This window comes from Schistocerca cancellata, chromosome 2 (assembly GCF_023864275.1).
Source record: "Schistocerca cancellata isolate TAMUIC-IGC-003103 chromosome 2, iqSchCanc2.1, whole genome shotgun sequence".
Taxonomy (NCBI): domain Eukaryota; kingdom Metazoa; phylum Arthropoda; class Insecta; order Orthoptera; family Acrididae; genus Schistocerca; species Schistocerca cancellata.
The window spans coordinates 831858062-831883668 of NC_064627.1; the positions used below are offsets into that span (position 1 = coordinate 831858062).

General features: G+C 43.5%; 1 long non-coding RNA gene across 1 annotated transcript in view; it reads right to left on the reverse strand.

Moving 5' to 3' along the window:
* The window catches only part of LOC126162725 (uncharacterized), a 186256-nt gene that overhangs the window by 18502 nt on the left and 142147 nt on the right, over positions 1-25607 (reverse strand). The window contains exon 2 of the long non-coding RNA XR_007535105.1: positions 4821-4883. This is a non-coding gene — a long non-coding RNA (uncharacterized LOC126162725). The remainder of the gene's footprint in view (positions 1-4820; positions 4884-25607) is intronic.

Here is a 25607-nt window from a genome sequence, read left to right on the forward strand (position 1 = left end):
CGGTTCTAGGCGCTACAGTCTGGAAGCGCGCGACCGCTACGGTCGCAGGTTCGAATCCTGCCTCGGGCATGGATGTGTGTGATGTCCTTAGGTTAGTTAGGTTTAAGTAGTTCCAAGTTCTAGGGGACTGATGACTTCAGAAGTTAAGTCCCATAGTGCTCAGAGCCAATTGAACCATTTGAAATAATTTAGTGTCAACAATTTTTGTGACAGATAACGGTATTAGAAAACCTTATCAGATTTTTGAAGCAGTCACGGTTGATTAATAGTCAATATGGCTTCAGATTATGAAATAAAGAAAACGAATCTAATTAAATTCAAAAAGAAACTTACCTCTAGCTCAGCATACTGATCTCGAAGGCAAATACAATCAAGCAGATGCAGCAGCTAAAGATTAATAACCTACTCTAAATTTGTTTGTCAGAAACAATCTGTGACTTCGTGTGACGTAAGGTGCAATGCACAAACGACAGAATCTACTATGAATTATTGTGGTAGGTTTCACTCTGAAGAAAATCATTCTTGAGACCTCAACCTCTGTTTTTTGAGAAAAAGACAGTACAACATAAGAAGACTAATAAGAACAGACTGACTTGTAAGACAATCACAGATAAAGCTAAATACAGAGTCAAGGATCTTATTCCCTACTCATGCAGCGCGCTCATCCGTCGTTGTCCCAGTACAGTAAAGGTGAAACATTTACAGTAGCAGAAAACACATGAGAACCTTATAAGTGTTAAATACCAAACACAAAATTAAAATATTCACAATAAGAAATGGCGTGTGAGATATACCACTTTCAAAGTAAAAGCTACTGAAAAAGATACGTAACGATTCGTGTAGGTAATATAGACCCATACTAGAAGCACGTTAAATGACACCTACTACAATCGCGATTCCCTATTCAGCGGCGATCGCAAATGTACATTAAAGAGCCAGCATGGAAGAACAGTTAAATCAAGCTACTATTAAATAAACGCGGCCCGGTAGAAAAGGAAACAAAACAAAGCAAAAAGGCGAAAAAAGAGGGAGAAGAGGTGTCAAAACACATCAGAAAATATTTCGAAAAAAGTATTTTAGTATCTCCCTTTCCAGTTATTTTTAAACAGATCATCTTTGATGGCTTCCTAAGACGTCGAAACCATTGCATGACCTGAGGTTGAAGTATACAACGACCGGAGGTCGACCCACGTTTTACTGAGTTATTCAATTTGCGAAGCTCTTTCTCTTCTTTTCGTTAAATCAAACTTTTTTTTCTGAAATTGTAATCATTAGTTTGTCTGTGCACCTAATCACATCTACCGATTTCCGTCCTATTCTGAAAACTCCTTCGTGGTGCGTAGTTTTTTTTCTTTTTTCTTTCTTTCTTGGAGTATATAATACAGGAGTTTCGTTTACAAGGCTGTCGTCGGATTCCCTTGCGTCAGCTTGCCTAGTACGTGTACAGTCGGTTTACGCTGGAATAATGTAGTCTTGATTTATAGCTGTAATAAATAGGATCAATAACAGCTTGTATCAGATTTTCTACGGTTAGAATAGTTATCATAGAAGTTATTCACACAACCCTCAAGACAGGTTGTCTTGATATACTAGCGTCAGCTTGTATCAGATTTTTCTACGGTTAGAATAGTTATCATAGAAGTTATTCTCACAACCCTCAAGACAGGTTGTCTTGATATACTAGCGTCAGTTTCTGGACATAAATAACTCGATATTACTCCATGTCGAACACTACACAATCACAGATTTAAGTACAGTGTTCGGAAGCCAATATACTCGTACTCTAGCAGGACTGGAAGATGCTCCGAGGTATGGTCAAATTACATAGACTTCTCTTTTGTAATCTGACATCGGTTATTTCCTATATTCTCATTCACACGTAAGTAAGCAACGATTTAACAAATGTATACTCATTGCCTAGATAACGAACTGAAAAGAAACGAGCTTTCATTGAAGACAACTTAGCTCTCCGAGTTCCTGATGTGTAAGCTATGCCCTGCGAATGCGGCAGCGCCTATTTGCACAAAATGCCTGCGCTGTTGCTTAGCGTTTTACAGAGCACAAGCGACATATTAAACAAAGGGAGCTTGAGCAGTCAGCCATAGTTGAACACTGCCTGGAAAACAGACATAAAACACAATTTCAAAAGGCAAGAATCGTGGCATTCTGATATAAAAGCAGCGATTGAAATTAGGATAAACCGCAACAATTTTAAGAATAACGGGGCATAGGGGCGGGCTTTGGATATAGAGAGAAAGTAAAGGCGAATGCTTGACGTTTGTACGGAGATGGAAGTGACGGTTTCAACCATGGCACCGGACTCTCGCGCCATGTGACGTCACTCGATCCCGCGGAGGACAGGGGCTGCTGCAAGCTGCCCCACTCGCCTTCCGCGCATGCGTCAATTCGGTCCCTACCATTGAAGTTAGCCAATCATGCCGTTGCGCGCGGAAATTCAAACGTTCCACCAGATACAATTAGTGTTAGATGTTCTCATAGTGTAGATGCTTACGCACAAGACTACTCAGCCTTTGGCAAAGTTTCGATCCTTACTACTGTCCCATATCCAATTTTTGTATCGCTCTCTCGTTCGGTTTTAGGAAACCAAACAAAGATCACGTCTGGCGACAATGTTTCTGGCGGGCCGCTTAAATTTGCGAGGGGAAACAGCATGGTTAGCTAACTTCATTCCTAGTTAACTCGGAAACGGCGCAACTTAACTTCTTAAGAATTATTTCTCAGCACAACCTACCCTGCAACACATCCACAAGCTTTTCAGATTGTTTCTGACCAACCTGTGTGAGCGGAACACTTTGTCAGCTTCCGTAGTCAGTGGTTTTTTCTCCTGATGACGACGGCGTAAATACACTCCTGGAAATTGAAATAAGAACACCGTGAATTCATTGTCCCAGGAAGGGGAAACTTTATTGACACATTCCTGGGGTCAGATACATCACATGATCACACTGACAGAACCACAGGCACATAGACACAGGCAACAGAGCATGCACAATGTCGGTACTAGTACAGTGTATATCCACCTTTCGCAGCAATGCAGGCTGCTATTCTCCCATGGAGACGATCGTAGAGATGCTGGATGTAGTCCTGTGGAACGGCTTGCCATGCCATTCCACCTGGCGCCTCAGTTGGACCAGCGTTCGTGCTGGACGTGCAGACCGCGTGAGACGACGCTTCATCCAGTCCCAAACATGCTCAATGGGGGACAGATCCGGAGATCTTGCTGGCCAGGGTAGTTGACTTACACCTTCTAGAGCACGTTGGGTGGCACGGGATACATGAGGACGTGCATTGTCCTGTTCGAACAGCAAGTTCCCTTGCCGGTCTAGGAATGGTAGAACGATGGGTTCGATGACGGTTTGGATGTACCGTGCACTATTCAGTGTCCCCTCGACGATCACCAGTGGTGTACGGCCAGTGTAGGAGATCGCTCCCCACACCATGATGCCGGGTGTAGGCCCTGTGTGCCTCGGTCGTATGCAGTCCTGATTGTGGCGCTCACCTGCACGGCGCCAAACACGCATACGACCATCATTGGCACCAAGGCAGAAGCGACTCTCATCGCTGAAGGCGACACGTCTCCATTCGTCCCTCCATTCACGCCTGTCGCGACACCACTGGAGGCGGGCTGCACGATGTTGGGGCGTGAGCGGAAGACGGCCTAACGGTGTGCGGGACCGTAGCCCAGCTTCATGGAGACGGTTGCGAATGGTCCTCGCCGATACTCCAGGAGCAACAGTGTCCCTAATTTGCTGGGAAGTGGCGGTGCGGTCCCCTACGGCACTGCGTAGGATCCTACGGTCTTGGCGTGCATCCGTGCGTCGCTGCGGTCCGATCCCAGGTCGACGGGCACGTGCACCTTCCGCCGACCACTGGCGACAACATCGATGTACTGTGGAGACCTCACGCCCCACGTGTTGAGCAATTCGGCGGTACGTCCACCCGGCCTCCCGCATGCCCACTATACGCCCTCGCTCAAAGTCCGTCAACTCCACATACAGTTCACGTCCACGCTGTCGCGGCATGCTACCAGTGTTAAAGACTGCGATGGAGCTCCGTATGCCACGGCAAACTGGCTGACACTGACGGCGGCGGTGCACAAATGCTGCGCAGCTAGCGCCATTCGACGGCCAACACCGCGGTTCCTGGTGTGTCCGCTGTGCCGTGCGTGTGATCATTGCTTGTACAGCCCTCTCGCAGTGTCCGGAGCAAGTATGGTGGGTCTGACACACCGGTGTCAATGTGTTCTTTTTTCCATTTCCAGGAGTGTAGATGTAGAAAGCTCGAGGGTTTTATTCGAAGTGTCGTGGCTTGTAAATTGGAAAGATTTTATTCAGGCATGGCTCCGCGAAAGACTCCAAAGACAGTTAGCTTTCACTAAAAACTGAACGGCACACCTCTTGAATGATAAACGTCGCAAATACGCTCATTTTAGAGGAACCGTTTTAATGGTCAGCATAGACGCTCTCACCTCCAGTATTGAGACATTTGTCGTCTGCAGAACCACTGTACTGGAAACGGTCAGAGCAGATTAATAAATATTTCTAATCTCTTTGTAAATGCAGTTCAACAATTAATAACATCGTATTGTGGTGGGATATAACATTGGCTTACAGGTTAAATAACAGTCTCACTTTCAGATGGTCACCGATGAAAGGTGAGTTATCCGCAGATTATTATTCAGTATAAAAAGATGTACGAATACTACAAGTATAGCGATTCATTCGGTATATTAACAAGAATTGTTCCGTTGATTCCCTCTCGTATAAATCAATCTATTTGAATAAATTATTGTCACTTACCTTGAAAGTGTCTTCCTAGGCCTCGGTTGTTACGCCCTCACTGGAGCAGACATCTCCCGGAATCTGCGTAAGACAAAGTCTCATGTAATAGCATAGTTTAACTTCCCATCATGTAGCAATTCTCGAAACATTACTGTAAGTACAGACGAAGTTAACAGCCTCCAATCAACAGTGTAAATGTTATTCTTAAAATTATCACCAACTGCAGACAAAACAACCGTAAGAAAACTTTTCAAGTCCTTAAACTAGAAAAAATGAAGAACTTCATATTAATGGATTCATCTTCTTTTCGTTAATGATATTACACCATTTATCTGTAGAGCAAACAAACTTTAACAAGCAACAACTTGGTAGATCAAGTTTGAAAATAAGCCTGAAAATCAATTACAACCGGACTAAAATAATGTTTAACCAACAAATCTAAGAAGCACAGGTTCCCAGCAGTGCGTCGACTTTTTGAAACTATCTATACCGTGATACAGCTTAAGATCTCAGGTATCACACACTGCAGCCATTCACCCTGATGGGCCTCGTTTGCGAGTAATTGATGAAAAAAAATTCGGAATTTTGTGTGACGCCATATAGCGTTAAAAATAGAGCATTGTGTAGTCTGGTTGAGTATAATGGCTATGGTAACAGCTTCACGTGCAGGAGCTTGTGATTTCGAATTTCGTCACGTGTAGTAACTTTTTTTACATCTTTATCGAAATGACTTTGATCATCATTTTCATTCAATGAACTGATTTAAATGTAATTTTTTTAATTCCGTTCCCTTGCCAAATCATTTTAATCGCCGTATGCACTTTTCCATTTGAATCATTTTTTCCTTATATCATTCTTTTGCCAATCGGAATTTTTCTGAATATGAATTTAATTAAATTTATCTATTACAATATCCATTTGTTTCAAAATACCGAATGTCAGTTAAAAAACAAAAGACGAAATAATCTACTTATATTTGTGCAGTGGTGTGGAAAACGTATTTTTGTTACCAGATGTGCAATTTTTTTGTGTGATAATCGTCAAACAAACATTTAAAACATAATCTAAATACCTATTGCGCTACGGACAAAATAATGCAAATCAAAATTTAAATGAAAGACGGTTTAAAAGTATAACGAAATTCAAGCAATACGAGAAATAGATATAACGAACGCAATAATGTGGACGAATAAACAGGGTGATAAAACAAAAGAAATTGAATCGAAATTAACACATAAAGTGAATTAATAATACATGATGAAATATTTCAGGTGGAGAAAGAAAGATAAGAAGAAACATGAGAGCAAATGAAGAAGTTGACATTATAATTCAGCCTACGTCACATAGAAATGAAATGGAATTTTTCTAAAATTACATTTAAATCAGTTACTGAATAAAAATGATGATCAAAGTCATTTCGATAAAGATTTAAAAATAAAAACTTGACGCGATTCGAACCTACTACCTCCTGCATGTGAAGCTGTTATCCTATCCATTACACCACGCAACCAAACTACACAATGGAAGTTTTTTGGTAGTACTGAATGTCACACAAAATTCCGAATTTTTTTGTGAATAAATGGTCCACCCGGGTGAATGGCTGTAGTGTGTGATATCTGGTACTTAACCTATATCACCGTAAAGATAGTTTCAATATGCCGACTGCACCTTTGGAGACGTCTCCCTGTAAGAGAAAGTAGTGTAAATTGACAATGAACTCCAAGAACCAGTTGATGAGGTTCTCTTTTATTTGGAGCAGCTGATCACAACGACTGGATGGACAGTAATGGAAATAAATACAAGAGTAAAACTTACCTAGAGCCTTTTTTTGTAAACTGAAAAGTGTTTTAAAAACAACGCACACCAGCGCTCGTTCTGTGCTTCCCTACTGAAGTATGGAGAAGTAGTGTCCTTGCACACACTATCTGATCAAAAGTATCCCTATATAATGCGGAAGTGACAAATAGATGTCCGGACCCGTCAAAATAAATGGAGGCAGCAGCTTTTTGGCCAGCTCACATAGCCGAGCAGCAGTTGAAAAGGAATAAGCCTTCTGCCAACGTAGCAAGGATGTACCGTGAGTTCCACGTTCGGGAAAAAACGCACTGTCGCTACATTCGACTGCAATCGGAAACAAAGTGCTGTTGATAGTGATCATCGTCGACTGATGTCGGTTTTGCCAACGAACTAGCGCGCCACACAGTACAGGAAGGCACTCGGCAAATTCGATGCTGGGCAAAGGGCTGCCGCTCCACAAGTCTCAACGCACGCCGCACACCACAGAGAACAGCAAGAGTGGAAAAACAACAGCTCGTCTATTTTGATGAGCCACAGTATCGCAGAACGCGTTGGCACGCGCCGTTAACCCAATATTGGCCGAAACTCTATTGGAACATTTTTTGCAAACTTTTATACATAAATACGTTACATTGAGTGATTAATTTAATAAAAAGTTGTTTTGAAAATTTTCTGTTTATTAGAACCAAAACTACAGACCGTCCCATTTTTGGGACATTGGCCAGAAGCGCTATCCAAATTCACAACCTTATTCTCCATGCATAATATTGTAAGAAACAACACAAACAATAAATAATGTTTTAATATTACTGAATGTCTATTCAGTATGAAATGAAGCAAAACACTTGTCGTGTACACCAACATTGCACCTATCACAAATTTTTGTTGTTTTTTTCTTGCAGTAACCACATCTCTTCTGTGTTTCACTTTGCACAGTGAAATGATTTCCTGGATCTAGTGGTACATCTGTGCTCACCGTCCTCCCATCAATTTGCTTCCTTGTGGTCCTCTGCGTTTTGGTACTGATCCTGTTTTCTTTGATAGGTAAAACATCACTATTCTCCGTCGGACATGGAGTTGAAGACTAAAGGAACATCGACATCAGGAGCCTGTTCCCAGTACATATTCTCATGGGGAAACTTATGATAACCACTCAGAAGTAGTATGCCAATAAATGATTTTAGTTCTTCTTTGGTTAGCAGAAAATTTATGTTGGTATGTTGGCAAGCATAGATTTCGGTTTGTTCAATAATAATATCCATTAGTTTCTCAGAAAAAAAATCCTCAAACACCTGGGGCACTGTCTTATTTGCTAGACATTCCACAACATAATGTTCGTTGCTCTTCCCTGGTTCACTAGTGTTTGTGTACGTTGGTTGAAATTTATACCACTTACATTGATATTTTGTTGTAGATAACGTACCACTTTCTGCTCCATCTCCTAACACTTTCCTTCTTTGGCTTCTGGAGGTACAACTGTAGCATTAGCTTCACTTCGGCTGGCTATGAGCTCTAAAGTACCGGCTACATCTTGTACAACAGACTCATTATTCAGTACATTTTCGTCAATGTCTTCATCTGTTATTACATCTGCATCGGGTGGAATAATCGCCAGTTCTACGTCATCATCTTCATCGTCCCTCTCTTGATGGTTCTCTAGTTCTGCTATAATTTCTTCAAGTGTGAGTCCATTGGCATGTTTTTATCCTGTTGGAATTGTAAAATTCGAATAGAATACGAAAAAAAGCAAATATAAGGAATGTAAAATGCAATTCTTCTCTGTATAATACGTGTATACAAGAAGAGGGTACATCAACAATAAATGATAGTGTAACATGCCATTGTCCCATTATTGGGACGCATAAAATATATCGATATTGCACTTATATGAAAAAATCTGAAGTATACTTAATCTTACACGGACATCCATGTGTTCATAACAGACACGCCCAGACAACTAAATCACAGCTCATTGTCGTTCAGGAACTACCAGCAGACATACAGTGCTGCCAAGTGCGAGAACAAAAAATCGGCAATTTTATAATTTTCCTGACATAAAGTACTTAGAAAAAAGTTATTTATTTTACATTTACAGGCATTATAGCAGTTAGTTGACCCTACAGGTGCAACAATACAGGCTAAAAGCTTCATTGCTTACGTAGAAATAATTGAAATATACTTGTCCAAAAAAAGGGACAATGGCCAGTAATGGGTTAAAAAGGTACGTGAACGCTGTTTGATCAAATGTATCCGGACACTCCTATGTAATGCGAAACTGACCAGTAGACGTCACAGAGGGCGTCTAGCCCGCATAAAACGAGACGGAGTGAACTGAATTTTCAGTACACAACAGTAACAGCAGGATGGGGCGGTGAGCGGAGCTCAGTGATTTCGAATGTGGCCTATTCGTTGACCCTCTGCGAAACTAACTCATCAGGGACGTTTCAGCCTTTCTGAAGCTGCCCAAGTCGACAGCTTGTGATGTGATTATGAAGTGAAAACTGGAAAGAACAACCACAGTGAAACAAAGACTAGGAAGACAGCATGTACTGTCTGACAGAGACACTCGACCACTGCGGTGAGCGTTTGTAAAAAATCGCATTTCATCACCGTAAGCAATTTTCCGTGAGTTCGAAAGTGCTACCATAAGTTCAAACAGCACAAAGAATCTGCATAGGGAGGTATAAAGGATACAAAGGTAGAGCAGTTCCTCATAAGCCACAAGCTTTTGTATTCAGTTGTAAGATACGCTTGAGGTGGTGTAAAAAGTGACACCACTGGAGATTGGATGACTGGAAATAAGTGGTTTGGAATGATGAATCACGTTACACACTGCGGCCAACCGCTGGAAGAATTTAGATTTAGTGAAGGCCTCGAGAAAGTTACTTCGCAACAGTGAAGTACGGAAAGGGTAGTGCTACGGTGTGGGAGTGATTTTCGTTGTACCCTTATTGCCTCAAGCCCGCCCGGTTAGCCATGCGGTCTATCGCACGGCTGTTCGGATTGGGAAGGAGCGCCTGGTCCCCGGCACGAATCCGCCCGGCGGAGTTGGGTCGAGGTCCAGTGAGCCGGCCAGTCTGAGGATGGTTTTCAGGCGGTTTTCCATCTGCCTCGGCGAATGCGGGCTGGTTCCCCTTACTCCGCCTCAGCTACACTATGTCGTCGATTGCTGCGCAAACAAGTTCTCCACGTACGCGTACACCACCATACCTCTACCACGCAAACATAGGGGTTACAGTCGTCTGGTGTGAGACGTTCCCTGGGGGGGGGGGGGGGGGGAGGGAAGGGGATCCACCGGGAGCCGAACCGCGCACAATAACCCTGAAAGAGTGGTTCGGTGTGGGGCGGCGGAGGGGTGAAGTGGACTGCGGTAGTCGTCGTGTGGTTGTGGATCACTGCAGCTTCGGCATGGACGGAGCCTCTCCGTCGTTTCTAGGCCCCTGGTTAACATACAACACAATACTATTATTGCGCTTAAGAAAATGCTAAATGCTGGAGGGTATGAACACATTTTACTGCAAAATATACTGCGTAAAGTAGAGGTACAGTTCGGAGACGATGATCAGCATGACAATGCACAATGTCGTAAAGCAGTATATTTGATGCAATGGTTTGTGGATAGTAACGTTTCTGAAATGAACTGGAGTGTCAAGAGCCCCGATCTGAACCCGAACTAAATATCTTGGATATGAATTAGAACTTCGACTTCGCTCCCGACCCCAGTGTCCAGCATCGCTTCGTTTTCCGGTTTCGGCTCTTGAGGAAGACGTTCAGACATCAGTAGAGTTCAAGCCGTCATAAAGGCGAAAGGTGGACGTACTCAATATTAGTGTCCACTAACAGGTTGGTTGTCTGGTTGGTTGGTTGGTTGGTTGGTTGGTTTAAAAGAGGGGGGAGGGACCAAACTGCTAGGTCATCAGTCCCTCGTTCCGATTAAAAAAATTCGACAAAGGTGGGAGTAAAATAATCGAGACATACAAAACATAGCTGGAAGAGAGGAGAAAACCACAAGAATGACAGAAGGGCAATAAACACTAAAATGGACCAAATCGGACAAGAAAACCACAGAGACACGCAAGAAACAAAGAGATCAAAACAAGAGAGCAGATTACCATGGTTGGCTGTCATGAGAATAAAAAGGGGAAGCCAGCCGCTCTGTAACACATTTTAAAAAATAGTTCAAATGGCTCTAAGCACTATGGGACTTAACATCTGAGGTCATCACTCCCCTAGACTTAGAACTACTTAAACCTAACTAACCTAAGGACATCACACACATCCATGCCCGAGGCAGGATTCGATCCTGCGAGCGTAGCGGCAGCGCGGTTCCGGACTGAAGCGCCTAGCGCTCGGTCACAGCGGCCGGCTAACACATTAAAACCTCCACCCTAAAAGCACTAGGGTGGAGGACACAAAGGGACAAAGGACATGCGCCAAAACTTAGATCAAATGATAAAACCCACCCTCACGAATAAAACGTAAAACTAAAGCTGCTGTTGAAGCATTGTCGCACAACATCGAAGTTAGCGTGCTGGGAAAGTCAAAAGTCCGCCGCAGAGCGGCTGAAAGTGGGCAGTCCATGGAGAGGTGGAAGACCATCATTTGTGTCCACTAACATGTGTACGAATACTTTTGATCAGATAGTTTGACCAGACTCCGACAGTCAAAGTCAATACAAAAAAAAAAACTCGCCAAGTGCGAATAGGACTCGCACTCTCAGGATTACGTACAAACCTAATTATATATATATATATATAGACAGTTCATCCAACACGGCAAGCGAGAATCTCGAGGATTTTTGCCTGATATCGATACTGACAAATTAAAGACTTTCGAGTGTATTTTAATTTTAAGTTTTAATTTTAAAGTTGATATTGTAATTCCTAAGAAAGTCTTAATAGACGGACAGCCAGCCATTAGGATAACAAATGACAATTTTTTCATGTGATATAATTACATATTAATAATTTTCGAATTTTATCCATATTTTTATAGTGAAAACTTGCTTCTTGCCCAATTTCACGATTGTAGGTCAACTGAAAGTAGTCTATAGGTTTCGACGAATGAGTTTGTATCAAAATACGTGACAAAAATGACCGTATCTTTTGAGTGCATTGACTTAGATGCTTATATGTTTTATACAGCCAAGGGACTGTAGACCTCAGTATGTGACATATATTTCAACTTGATACATGCACCGTTCCTGAGAAAAAGGGTTCTTAACAGTCCGACGGTGAGAGAGACAGACATGTAGACAGACCGGCAGTTAAGTGATCCTGTAGGGGATTGAGGTACAGAACCCTAAAAATAGGATGCATTAGTTTCGGAATGCCCCTCGCATACTGAGCTCTGCTCGTATAAGACGCAGCAGTATGTTTATGGTTTCTCCACGTGTCTATAAATCAGTTTGTCTACTGTCATACAGTCACTAAGAACAATAACGTGTCTTAATAAAAATTAAGGGGCGACGCCAACGTTATACATTTTGGTAGCTGTGGAAATGACGAAAATCAGTGTTTGTACGCGTCTGGAAAGTACGATGAACGGAACGACCGATCGATTCCGTAGCTAATGGCTCGGCAGAAGCGGCAGTACGCAGCAGGGGAGCGTCGAGTCGACCACCTGGTCCGGAAGCAGGCGCGGCCTCATCACAGTTTTATTGGATGCTCGCATGTGACGCGCTTTCACGGCTCCGTAGCGAGGACGGATATAGAAGTCGAGCCGGAGGGGGAGTCCAGAGCATTTCATGTACGGGTCTAACAGGCTCTAGAGGTGGAGGGCAACTACATCTACAGCTTTTTTAATTTCAGTATGTCACGGTCAAACATAAGGCCGAACCGTTTCAGGAGAGTGACTTCGTAAGCTCCTGTCTGTATATGCCAGGTACTCATCTGCACACTCGTACGTGTACATCTATATTCTGGGAATCACACGAATTGTGTCACAGACGGTTTTTTTATAGTACCATACACATGAGTTCTCCCCGTTTCATTAACAAGCTCAGTGTTTCAATTTTTCTTAATGTCTGCTGTCAGTCATACCTGATATGAGTCGCAGGTACTACGTGGCCAGAACATTTCTTTTTTTGTCATGTTTTAGAACAGTTTCTTCCTCTCAGACCTGTCTGCGAGCACTTTATTTACAGAAGTGTATTAAGTTACGATCAAGAAACTACAAACTGGGCATCGCGTGCCCAGAAACACAGCAGTAGAACTCAATGCAGGATACGTTGACACAGAATTAAATTACTTAAAATTTCTCCGTTTCCACACATCAATAGACAAGGAAATCTTCCCGTATCTCCCTGTCTTTTCCAAGAGTACCTCCTCCTCTTGTGATTCTTGAACAGAGTATTCGCTAATCGTAGCTGAAGTTTATTGCAGAACTCAGTTAGTCTTTCTCCTGTCTCATTCCTGGTACCAAGGCCATATTCTCCCGTAACCCCACCTTCCACTCCTCCCCCCATGAGTACGAGATTTTTATCTCCATTTACGTTCTGAATTACTCGTTCAATGTCCTCATATACTTTCTCTATCCCTTCATCTTCCGTTTGCGACATCGGCATGTATACCTCAACTATTGTTGTCGGTGATGGTTTGCTGTCGATTCTAATGAGAACAACCCTATCACTGAAGTGTTCACAGCACTCACCCTCTGTCCTACCTTCCTAGTCATAACGAATCCTACTCCCATTATACCATTTTCTGCTGCTGTTAATGTTACCCTATACTCATCTGACCTGAAACCCTTGTCTTCTTCCCATTCTTTCACTTCACTGCCCCCCCCCCTCATATCTAGATTCAGCTTTTCCATTTCCCTTTTCAGATTTTCTGCCTTCCCTACCATATTCAAACTTCTGTCATTCCACGCCCCGACTCGTAGGATGTTATCTTTTCGTTGATAAATCAATCTTTTTCTTGTGGTCACCTCCCCCTTGGTCGTCCCCACCCGGAGATACGATTGGGGGACTATTCCGGAATCTTTTACAATGGAGAGATCATCATGATACTTTTTAAATTACAGGCCACATTTCCTGTCGATACACATTTTGTGTCTTTAATGGAGTGGTTTTGGTTGCCTTCTGCACTATCATGCTGCTGATCGTTGCTGGCTCTTCCACGTTTAAGGGCAGTTTCCCACCCCAAGGGCAATGGAGTGCGTTGAACCTCTGTCTATTCCTCCGCCGTCTTTGACGATGTTAGCAGAGTGAGGATGACTTCTTATGTCAGAAGTCTTTAGCTGCCAAGGTGGATGATTTTTGTTCAAAATTTAAGCGGTGGCGGGTTCGAACCCGGGACTGAGGGCACACAGTGGACAGATTAGATAATGGAAATCTTTTCTTGCATAAAGTAAATAAAGAACAATGACGGCTGACAGCAGCAAATGTTACTTTGTAACGGACAAAACCGATGATAAAGCTAATGTAAATTTCAAGGCGCTGCTGCCGATGTACAATTATTGGCCCATCGACCCGACTTCTGCCTCGTCCTCCGCCTCACGCAGTTGTTACCGATATCAATAAATGATATGGTGTAAGGCGTCGACACCTATGCGATGCTTTTGAATATAGGACAGTAGGAACTCCAGAAAGCAGTAGAAAAATGCATGAAGACCCGCAAGATGGTCAACAATTGGCGCAAAAAGTGGCAAGTTGGACATCAACATAAATAAATGTCACATATTGTGCCTGAATAGGCTGCAACGCTAGTTATCGTTCTATTACACTATTGGCGATCAAACTCTGTAAACTACCTCAAAATATCTAGGAGTAATGGCCTGCAGTGATCTAAAGTGTAACGACCACATAAAAGTAGTAGACGCCAGACAGATTTATTGAATGAATCCTACGCAAATGTACTGCGCCCATAAAAGATGTGGCTCTCAAAACCATCGTTCGTTCGTCTGTTTCTTGAGTACATATTGTCAAGTGAAGGGTCGTCAGCCAGCAGAGTTAACAGAGGAAACAAAACAGATCCAAAGAAAAGCAAATTCTCGTCAACCTTTAGTAACAGACGCTACAAGAGAGGCACTGTAATAACGAAAAGGTTTATTGTTAAAATTGCGTGAGTATATATTCCAAGAGGAATCAAGCAAAATAGATCATCCTTCGACAGACATCTCGCGAAATGGCCATGGCGGCAAAATCGGCAAAATTCGAGCACATACACATTCTTAACGACGAAGGTCACTCTTCTCGTACAACATTCGCAAATGCAAGATTAAACTGATGAAATGATAGTGTTACCCCAATTACAGTCCTCGAAACGCCTTAGGATGACATATGAAGTGTAGATGTACATCTAAAGCATTGTTAGGCGATGTGTGGAGAGGGGTGTGACCTACACACAGCTGCCATTAATGTCGGCTTTCGAAACCAGAGCATCAATTTCTCCGAGTGTCTCGTCAGTGGTTTTTACGAAGCTGAGTAGATGTACATCCAAGAAAATACCCACCAGGACCAAAAAGTGAAGCATCCAGAAGGGGAAGATGGAAATGAAACGAAACATCAGGGATAGCGAGGGTACGTAATGTTATTTCAGCGATTCCAATACTAGTCAAGTTGACAAAGAACTTGGCAGCGTGACACCGCTTTCACTATGACATTGCACCTTTCTGTCTTAGATCTATGCACTGATTTCGTTGGGAAGGCCATATTTAACACTGCTACGCCTCCTCGATCACAAACAGCTTCTACGGGGTTTCCCTATGACATAGATTTTCGTCTGTCTCACTCGCACACTACAGCGCTTAGGCCTCATTCAGCACAATAGTCGCCTGTGAATTTTCCCATCTCGTGGCGAATCTGCGCTCTTTGTGGTACACGGTCCTGGACTACAGGGTTCGTTTCACAATTCCTGAAGGCTGACTCTTTCGGCCATATATTTAAATGAGAGCGAAATGCTCGTTTACCCACACACATAGTACGAGATGAAGATTCCAGAAAGTGAGTTCAGTTTCAAAGTTCCAGTATGATGAAACACGGTCCAGGCCGGGGTAGAAAGAAAGACAAGAAGTCTTACAAGTCCACTAACTGATCACTGACATGAAACACGGCGTAGTCGTTGCGGCGGCTCCAAGTGGACTCCTGATTGGTGGAATGCGACTGCCTGGCGCAGGAAGCGCACTCGAAGTCTACTCTCTCGTCGTGGCTCGCGCGCCGGCCTAAATATAACACAGGCGCCAGGACAGCGTAAGCTCCATTTTCAGCTATGTTGCCCATGGAGGAGAATAGATTGGTGGTGTCAGCGATCTCTGACGGGGCCTGGAATGCCGTCTGGTGGACGGGCAAATCGTGGTCGAGTTGCGTCTGTCTGCAGGAAGTTATGTGACCGCTTCCCTCGGGTGTAACGTCGGTTGCTAGCTGCGTAGGCGCAAGGCCATATACGACATATCGAAAAGCAAATGCAAATATCATGAGAACTGCGGAGTTACAAAAATGTACATCTGTCTGGTCCTAAATGTAATAAGATACGAACATACATAGATATTTTATGGGATCTTCAGGGTTATACACAGCACATCAGTCTGATGATATATAAAATCTACTGAGAGTATATACAAATTTTAAGAACATTACAGGGTTACACAGTGCATACCCGTCTGGTCATATTGCTTTTCGATATGTTGTATATGTGACCAGGTAGATGTGCAATTGTATAGGTCTGCATCTTTCAGAAGTTTTGTGTATGTTTACGTTATACAGTAATCTCTAGAATTATGTACAAGCCCTAATGACGCAGTGTGACCACACACGCAGAGCCTGTTATGACGCGAGCTGTGACATTCATTGGCGACTCTTCTGTTAGCGCCATCTCGCGACGCGGCCTTTAGTGTAAGAACAGAGCCGGAGTTGCTGTAGTACCTAGCTTGCTCTTGTATGTGATGGAGACACTTAACGTTTATAATGTCATCTCTCTTGGACGCCTATGTGCTACTTACGACAATTTTGTAAGGCCTGCGTGTTATAGGCAACTATTAATATCATCACTGTTTGCCTTGATGTTGTAACCTGTATGTGTCCTACGGTATGTAACTAAATTTATATGCATACATGTTGTATAAGTGGAATTCAAGCCCACTTACAGAATTTTTGCCAGAACCTGGGGATTGGAACAGCTTTTAACAGCTTTTAATTTGTTTCTGCGACAAGCCGTTCTGAAAAACCTATTCAGGTCTAGTGCGTGTACTGTATCTGTTAGCGTGTGTAGCACAATGAAGTCGATGACTTGCTCGACAGGTACCATAGCTCGTATCTTGGCAAAACTCGTTTTTTTTTCGTATAGTTTGAGGTCAATCACACAATATACGCTGAGAAGACAAAAGTTGTGGGATAGCGATATGCACATACATACATGACGATAGTATCGCATACGCAAGGTACAAAAGGGCGGTGGATTGGCGGGGCTGTCATTTGTACTCACATGACTCACGTAAAATGGTTTCCGACGTGATTATGGCTGCACGACGAGAATTAACAGGCTTTGAACGCGGAATGGTAGTTGGAGCTAGACGCATGGGAAATTCTCTTTCGGGAATCTTTAGGGAAATCAATACTCCGAAACCCACAGGGTCGAAAGTGTGCCGAGAATACCAGATTTCAGAGCAGAGAGCAGCGGCATTAGTGTGGAGTTGTCAGTGCTAACAGACAAGGAACACTGCGTGAAGTAACCGCACAGGTAGTTGTGGGGACGTACGACGAACGTGTCCGTTAGGTCTGTATGGCAAAATTTGGCGTTACTGGGCTATGGCAGCAGACGACCGACGCGAGTGTCTTAGCTAACAGCACGACGTCCCCTGCAGCGTCTCTCGTGAGCTCGTGACTGCATCGATTGGACCTTAGACGACTGGAAAACTGTGGCCTGGTCAGATGAGTCCCGATTTCAGATGGTGAGAGTTGATGGTAGGGTTCGAGTGTAGTGCGGACACCACGAAGCCATGGACCCAGTTTATCAACAAAGCTCTGTGCAAGCTGGTGGTATCTGCACAATGGTGTTGGCTGTTATTACATGTAATGGACTGAGTCCTCTGGTCCAACTGAAGCGATAGTTGACTGGAAATGGTCCGATCAGCCGCTTGGAGACCATTTGCACCCATTCATGGATTTCATGTGCCCAAACAATGACGGAATTTTTATGGATGACTGCGCCATTTCACTGGATTTGCTTCGAAGGAAGAGGTGCACGCCTGTGTATAATCATCATTCCGTAGGCATCCTCAAACATTTTTCCATGAAGGCACTGGCCGACTTGTCTCACAGCGGAATAAATGTGTTAGCAGAAATGACGATTACTTTTGAAACAATATTCAGTTTACTTACTTTTTTCCCATCTATCTCGTTTTCACTTGACTGCCCTTATAAAATATGTGGGTTTCTGCTTAAGAGGATTGATTACAAGAAAACTTTACATAAGGGCTTTTTTTCAAATTCTCTCTTAACTGTATAGAAAGGTCCATCATTAACTACGAAGTTGCGGGTATTTTTATATTACAGTGAAGGCAACACAATAATGCAGCAGCTGACACATCGCAAACATAATACCAAAATTCCATAACGCACGAAAAACGCACTTGATTATGGGAATCATTTCCCGAAACGCCTCATACAAGAAATAAATAAAAGAAGAACGTAACTGGCAGCAGAAAAAGTTCATTTCATCACAAACAAAACAATTCTCAAGAACGTTTTTCGTGTTCTCGTACTATGGTATTTAGGTATGATGTTTGCGACATGTGAGCTGCTGGTGTCTTTATAGTAATATATAAACATGTACGATTTTGATATTAAAGGAGGGTCTGTATATAGACGGTATAGTTGATTTCGACATCAGAAAAAAAACTTTTACTTACAGTTTTACTGCAGTCCTCCACACATATTCAAACCTCAAGCTTTCGTCAACTATTTCTAATGGATAAAAAATACCTTGTAACTGTTTATAAATTCAGGATCAATGGCAAATGATTGCACCAACAACTAATTAGCAGACATATCTGATAGTAAACGGCCGGAGTGGCCGAGCGGTTCTAGGCGCTACAGTCTGGAACCGCGCGACCGCTACGGTCGCAGGTTCGAATCCTGCCTCGGGCATAGATGTGTGTGATGTCCTTAGGTTAGTTAGGTTTAAGTAGTTCTAAGTTCTAGGGGACTGATGACCATAGAAGTTAAGTCCCATAGTGCTCAGAGCCATTTGAATGAACCATTTGAAGTAAACGAACCAACAGCAGAAAGTTGCGCTAGGAGATAAGAGCCTGCAAGCGGTCATTAACTGAAGGAATTATCGCAAGAGAGTAGCATAATTTGTTGCGATAAGGAAACTAGTGTAATTTCCCCTGCCCGCATCTGCTAGAGCCGGTGCTAAATATTACAAAATGAGAACGGTACCTGAGCTAACTGCTGTAGCTGACACACGGCTGTGCAGGCGACGGAAATACAGATATAGGAAATGCCGCAGAAATTACGAGGCGAGTTAATATACGAAAGTCAACATCTTGCCGGCACTTTGAAACAGAGCAGGAGCTTGAGACTCTGTGATTTGTAACAGATTCTACAAAAGGAACCTCGTATTTCGAACCAATGTATTTAGATGACAAAATTGTGTAGTGATCATACGATACTACACTGAAGAACGAAAGTAACTGGTACACCTGCTTAATATCATGTAGGGCCCTCTCGAGCACGCAGAAGTGCCGCACTACGACGCTGCATGCACTCAACTAATGTCTGAAGTGTGCTGGAGGGAACTGACACCATGAGTCCTGCAGGGCTGTAGCTGTAATAGTACGAAGGGGTGGAAATCTCTCCTGAACAGCAAGTTGCAAGGTATCCCAGATATGCTCAGTAATGTTCATGTCTGGGAAGTTTGGTGGCCATTCGAAGTGTTTCAACTCAGAGGAGTGTTACCGAAGCCACTCTTTAGCAATTCTACACGTGTAGGGTGGGGCATTGTCCTGGTGGAATCGCACAAGTCCGTCGGAATGCACAGTGGACATGAATGAATGCAGGTGATTAGTCAAGATGCTTACGAACGTGTCACCTGTCAGAGTCGTATCTAGACGTATCAGGGGTCCCATATCACCCCAACTGCACACGCCTCATACCATTACAGAACCTTACTAGCTTGAACAGTCCCCTGCTGACACGCAGGGTCGATGGATTCATGAGGTTATCTCCATACCTATATACGTCCATTCGCTCGATACAGTTTGAAACGAAACTCGTCCGACCAGGCAACATGTTTCCAGTCATCAACCGTCAAATGTCGGTGCTGACGGGCCCAGGCGAGGCGTAAAGCTTTGTGTCGTGCAATCATCAAGGGTACAGTGGGCCTTCGGCTCCGAAAGCCCATATCGATGATGTTTTGTTGAATGGCTCGCACGCTAACACTTGCTGATGGCCCAGAATTGAAATCTGCAACTATTTGCGGTAGGGTTACACTTTCGTCACGTTGAACGACTCTCTTCAGTCGTTTATGGTCCTATCCTTTCAGAATCTTTTCCCGGGCGCAGCTATGTCAGAGATTTGATGTTTTACCGGATTCATGATATTCACGGTACACTCGTGAAATGTTCATAAAGGAAAAACTCCACTTCATCGCTACCTCGGAGATGCTGTGTCCCATCGCTCGTGCGCCGACTATAACACCACGTTCAAACTCACTTAAATCTTAATAACCTGCCATTCTAGGAACAGTAGCCGATCTAACAATTGCGCCAGACACTTGTTGTCTTATATAGGCGTGGCCGACAGCAGCGCCCTTTTGTGCCTGTTAACATATCTCTGTATTTGAATACGCATGCCTATACCAGTTTAATTGGCGCTTCAGTGTATATTGTTCCAAAGTTCGGAATGTTTTCATCTGTTACCACAAAACAAAGATCCACGCGCAATTTTAGTCTATGTCAGTGAGATTGAAAATATGTTTAAATTATGCAGTTTTGCAGAATACCCCCCCCCCATCCCCCACCCCGGCCCCCACCTATCAAAATCAGTATTCGCCATGAAGAAACCGTTGCACCACGATCGAAACATTTGTTGTTTTATTAGTCTAGAATTTTACGTATTTAATAAAATGAAACGAAAGCACACCTAAAATTATTTTAATGGGACTAGTACATACACTCCTGGAAATTGAAATAAGAACACCGTGAATTCATTGTCCCAGGAAGGGGAAACTTTATTGACACATTCCTGGGGTCAGATACATCACATGATCACACTCACAGAACCACAGGCACATAGACACAGGCAACAGAGCATGCACAATGTCAGCACTAGTACAGTGTATATCCACCTTTCGCAGCAATGCAGGCTGCTATTCTCCCATGGAGACCATCGTAGAGATGCTGGATGTAGTCCTGTGGAACGGCTTGCCATGCCATTTCCACCTGGCGCCTCAGTTGGACCAGCGTTCGTGCTGGACGTGCAGACCGCGTGAGACGACGCTTCATCCAGTCCCAAACATGCTCAATGGGGGACAGATCCGGAGATCTTGCTGGCCAGGGTAGTTGACTTACACCTTCTAGAGCACGTTGGGTGGCACGGGATACATGCGGACGTGCATTGTCCTGTTGGAACAGCAAGTTCCCTTGCCGGTCTAGGAATGGTAGAACGATGGGTTCGATGACGGTTTGGATGTACCGTGCACTATTCAGTGTCCCCTCGACGATCACCAGTGGTGTACGGCCAGTGTAGGAGATCGCTCCCCACACCATGATGCCGGGTGTTGGCCCTGTGTGCCTCGGTCGTATGCAGTCCTGATTGTGGCGCTCACCTGCACGGCGCCAAACACGCATACGACCATCATTGGCACCAAGGCCGAAGCGACTCTCATCGCTGAAGGCGACACGTCTCCATTCGTCCCTCCATTCACGCCTGTCGCGACACCACTGGAGGCGGGCTGCACGATGTTGGGGCGTGAGCGGAAGACGGCCTAACGGTGTGCGGGACCGTAGCCCAGCTTCATGGAGACGGTTGCGAATGGTCCTCGCCGATACCCCAGGAGCAACAGTGTCCCTAATTTGCTGGGAAGTGGCGGTGCGGTCCCCTACGGCACTGCGTAGGATCCTACGGTCTTGGCGTGCATCCGTGCGTCGCTGCGGTCCGGTCCCAGGTCGACGGGCACGTGCACCTTCCGCCGACCACTGGCGACAACATCGATGTACTGTGGAGACCTCACGCCCCACGTGTTGAGCAATTCGGCGGTACGTCCACCCGGCCTCCCGCATGCCCACTATACGCCCTCGCTCAAAGTCCGTCAACTGCACATACGGTTCACGTCCACGCTGTCGCCGCATGCTACCAGTGTTAAAGACTGCGATGGAGCTCCGTATGCCACGGCAAACTGGCTGACACTGACGGCGGCGGTGCACAAATGTTGCGCAGCTAGCGCCATTCGACGGCCAACACCGCGGTTCCTGGTGTGTCCGCTGTGCCGTGCGTGTGATCATTGCTTGTACAGCTCTCTCGCAGTGTCCGGAGCAAGTATGGTGGGTCTGACACACCGGTGTCAATGTGTTCTTTTTTCCATTTCCAGGAGTGTATATGGTTCATGTATGATTTGAGACCAGTAAAAAACTGGACAATATAGTTCGGATATAGCATTCCCAGGACATATTTGGAATCATTTTAATAAAACTAATTTGCTTCTTCGAGCTACGTATGGGACCCCTCAAAAATATTCCATCTTTCATACGCAAATTTACAGAAAATTTGTTTTAGTATACATATTGACATTTTTGTTATATGTAACTCCACCAATCACAAAAGGAAATTGTCAACGTGTCTCTGGCGGAGAAAGTGTGTATTTATAAGGCAACAGACTGACGACACAACTCTAGAGCAATAAATGTTACACAATGTAGCTCGCCATCTCCTGTATTCGAAGTTCCATCTTTCATTTATGAAGCGGCTGTAATTTTCAATATTAGTAGAAGATTCGGTGCTGATGGCAGCTATTTGTAGCGTTAATGTAAACAATATGTCACTGTGTTTATTTTGGAAATTTAACGTGTAACTCTGATTGAAACGAGCAGCAATGATACTAGTAACTCACGAAACAAACGTGTCCGCGCATTTCAAGTGCTCGTTCTCGTGGAGCGCTTCCGTTCCTGACGTGATTATTACGTGTTAACAGTGCTTTGTCATTAGTTCCACCATTTGTAATATCGGGCAGCCTCTGCCGTTGTCAAATTTAGTTCGATAACTGACATGGCATAAAAATGTTCATTGCACAAAAGAAAGTAATTAGAATTATATGTGAAATTCACACACATCTTGCTGTAACTTAAAGCAGCTCGGACTGTTAACCATAGCCTCATAGTACATTTATTTACTCACGAAATTCGTTATCAAATAGCTATTTAAGTTTGATAGTAACAGAGATATTCACAATCACAACACTAGAAGGAAAAAGCGTCTGCATTATTATTTATTAAATGTAACATTGGTACTGAAAAGGATGAAATATGCAGCTGTAAAATTCTTTGGCAATCTACCCACGGAAACAAAATGACTGATAGATAGCATAAGTGTTCTCAAATCTAGATTAAAGATAGTTCTCCTTAACAACTCCTCCTGTACCGTAGAGGAATTCTTGAACTGTCATTTGAAAAAAACACTGTAAATGGCCAGCCTGTACCCATATAACATTATGACTATATGCAGGGTGGTCCATTGATACTGACCGGGTCAAATATCTCACGAAATAAGCGACAAACAAAAAAACTACAAAGAACGAAACTTGTCTAGCTTGAAGGGGGAAACCAGATGGCGCTATGGTTGGCCCGCTAGATGGCGCTACGATAGGTCAAACGGCTATCAACTGCGTTTTTTTTAAATAGGAACCCCAATTTTTTATTACATATTCGTTTAGTACGTAAAGAAACATGAATGTTTTAGTTGGACAACTTTTTTTGCTTTGTGATAGATGGCGCTATAATAGTCACAAACACATGGCTCACAATTTTAGACGAACAGTTGGTAACAGGTAGGTTTTTTAAATTAAAATACAGAACGTAGGTATGTTTGAAAATTTTATTTCGGTTGTTCCAAGGCGATACATTTACCTTTGTGAACTTATTTCTGAAAACGCATGCTGTTACAGCGTGATTACCTGTAAATACCACATTAATTCAATTAATGCTCAAGATGATGTCCGTCAACCTCAATGCATTTGGCAATACGTGTAACGACATTTCTCTCAACAGCGAATAGTTCGCCTTGCGTAATGTTCGCATATGCATTGGCAATGCGCTGACGCATGTTGTCAGGCGCTGACGGTGGATCACGATAGAAAATATCCTTCAACTTTCCCCAAAGAAAGAAATCCGGGGACGTCAGATCCGGTGAATGTGCAGGTCATGGTATGGTGCTTCGACGACAAATCCACCTGTCATGAAATATGCTATTCAATACCGCTTCAACAGCACGCGAGCTATGTGCCGGACATCCATCATGTTGGAAGTACATCGCCATTCTGTCATGCAGTGAAACATCTTGTAGTAACATAGGTAGAACATTGCGTAGGAAATCAGCATACATTGTACCATTTACATAGCCATCGATAAAATGGGGGCCAATTAACCTTCCTCCCATAATGCCGCACCATACATTAACCTGCCAAGGTCGCTGATGTTCCACTTGTCGCAGCAATTGTGGATTTTCCGCTCCCCAGTAGTGCATATTATGCCGGTTTACGTTACCGCTGTTGGTGAATGACGCTTCGTCGCTAAATAGAACGCGTGCAAAAAATCTGTCATCGTACCGTAATTTCTCTTGTGCCCAGTGGCAGAACTGTACACGACGTTCAAAGCCGTCGCCATGCAATTCCTGGTGCACAGAAATATGGTACGGGTGTAATCGATGTTGATGTAGCATTCTCAACAGCGACGTTTTTGAGATTCCCGATTCTCGCGCAATTTGTCTACTTCTGATGTACGGATTAGCCGCGACAGCAGCTAAAACACCTACTTGGGCACCATCATTTGTTGCAGGTCGTGGTTGACGTTTCACATGTGGCTGAACACTTCCTGTTTCCTTAAATAACGTAACTATCTGGAGAACGGTCCGGACACTTGGATGATGTCGTCCAGGATACCGAGCAGCATACATAGCATACGCCCGTTGGGCATTTTGATCACAATAGCCATACATAAACACGATATCGACCTTTTCCGCAATTGGTAAACGCTCCTTTTTAACACGGGTAATGTATCACGAAGCAAATACCGTCCGCACTGGAGGAATGTTACGTGATACCACGTACTTATACGTTTATTACTATTACAGCGCTATCTATCAGAAAGTGAAAAAAGTGGGCCTACTAAAACATTCATATTTCTTTACGTACTACACGAATATGTAATAAAAAATGGGGGTTCCTATTTTTAAAAACGCAGTTGGTATCCATTTGACCTATGGCAGCGCCATCTAGAGGGCAAACCATAGCGCCATCTGGTTTCCCCCTTCAAGCTAGAGAAGTATCGTTCTTCGTAGTTTTTTCGTTTGATGCTTATTTCGGGAGATATTTGACCCGGTCACTATCAATGGACCACCCTGTATAAGTGTTCTATGTCTGTTCTGTTGACAAATTCCACTTCACAACGTTTATCGTGAATTTGAGCTACGGAACAAGAACTAACTTTCATCCTAAATTAACCATAAGATATAATGAGAATCGAGTTGATATGTAGTAAACATATCTGCAATACGAATAATCAACAATTTTATGTTGATACAGTGGGAAATGTATAACAACTTTTAATTTAAAGCAACACCCTTCCACAAATTCTTTATTTAAATAAACATCATTCTTAATGTGCAACTTAAAAATCATTCTTCAGATAGCTGTTACAGGCTTTTGTGACGGCATATATTATTGTAACGTAATGCCCGAAATGTTCAGGAAAAATTGTTATACAAATAAAAAACAGGTTAATGAGAAAACTGTGATTCAAGCCGTCGGCTTTAGCCACTAACATAGTGAACATGTGACAGACGACACAAACAGCATG